This window comes from Rattus norvegicus, chromosome X (assembly GCF_021556685.1).
Source record: "Rattus norvegicus strain SHRSP/BbbUtx chromosome X, alternate assembly SHRSP_T2T, whole genome shotgun sequence".
Classification (NCBI taxonomy): Eukaryota; Metazoa; Chordata; class Mammalia; order Rodentia; family Muridae; genus Rattus; species Rattus norvegicus.
Window position 1 is genome coordinate 40,527,607 of NC_141554.1, and position 1,540 is coordinate 40,529,146.

General features: G+C 45.8%; 1 pseudogene; it reads right to left on the reverse strand.

The window, feature by feature from the left end:
- Positions 1–364: 364 nt before the first annotated feature.
- On the reverse strand, positions 365–1,320 carry LOC147998205 (glyceraldehyde-3-phosphate dehydrogenase pseudogene; annotated as a pseudogene).
- Between the last annotated feature and the right edge of the window lie 220 nt (positions 1,321–1,540).

The following is a 1,540-nucleotide window of genomic DNA, read 5'->3' on the forward strand; positions in this document are numbered from 1 at the left end:
TTTTTCTTAATTTCTATTTTAACCAATTTTTCATTCAGTAAATAGTTGTTCAGTTTCCATGATGTAATAAACTTTCTATTATTTCTAATATTGGCAATATTCAGCTTTAATACATGGCACTCAGATAGAATGCAGGGTATTATCTCAATTTTCTCTTTTGGGGGGTTGCAGTGAGCTTTATTGGTGGTATTCAAGAGAGTAGGGATGGCTCCCTAGGCCTATCCTTTTATTATGGGGGTCTGGAATGGAAATTGTTAAGGCGATGCTCAGTGTTGGGGGCCAAGTTGGGATGGGGACTCCTCAGCAACTGAGGGTCTCTCTCTTGCTCTCAGTGTCCTTGCTGGAGTGGGTGATCGAGGGTTTCTTACTCCTTGGAGGCCACGTAGGCCATGAAATCTACCATCCTGTTGCTGTAGCTGTATTCATTGTCCTACCAGGAAATGAGCTTCACAAAGTTATCATTCAGAGCAATGCCAGCCCCAGCATCAAAATTGGGAGTTGCTGTTGAAGTCACAAGAGACAAACTGGTACTCAGTTTAGCCCAGAATGCCCTTTAGTGGGCCCTTGGCATGTTTCTACAGGCAGCTTGTCAGATGTACAACAGATACACTGGTGGGTAGAAACATGGAGGGCCATGCCAGTGAGCTTCCTGTTCAGCATGGCCCATAGCCTTGGCAGTACCAGTGGATTCAGGGATGATGTTCTAGGCAGCCCCACAGCCACAATGCCATAGCTTTCTGAGGGTCCATCCACAGTCTTCTGAGTGGCAATGATGGCATGGACTGTGGTCATGAGCCCTTCGATGATGCCAAAGTTGTCATGGATGACCTCGGCTATCAGGGCTAAGCAATTGGTGGTGCAGGATGCATTGCTGACAATCTTGAGTGAGTTGTCATATTTCTTGTGGTTCACATCCACCACAAACACAGGGTCATCAGCAGAAGTGGTGGCAATGATGACTCTTTTGAACACACCCTTCAAGTGGCCCCCAGCCTTCTCCATGGTGGTGAAGACACCAGTAGACTCCATGATATACTCAGCACCAGCATCACCCCATTTGATGTTAGCAGGATCTCACTCCTGGAAGATGGTGATGGGCTTCCCATTGATGACTGAACAACAAGCTTCCCCTTCTCAGCTTTGACTGTGCAGTTGAACTTGCCATGGGTAGTCACACTAGAACACGTAGACCATGTAGTTGAGGTCAATGAAGGGGTCACTGATGTAAACGATCTCCACTTTGCCAAGTGCAGAGCAGAAGGCAGCCCTGGTAACCAGGCACCCAATATGGCCATATCCATTCACATCGACTTTCACCATCTTGTCTACTTGTCGAGACTGGCACTGCCCAAAAAGATGCAGCTGTCTGTGGAACAGGGAGGAGCAGAGATCAGTTTTCTTTTATGCATTGAGATTTGTTGTGTGTATCAATTTATGTGGTCAATTTTGGAGTAAGTTCCACGAGGCGCTGAGGAAAACATATATTCCTTTGTGTTTGGTGAAATGTTCCATAAATTTCTATTAGTTATAGTTTGTTTGC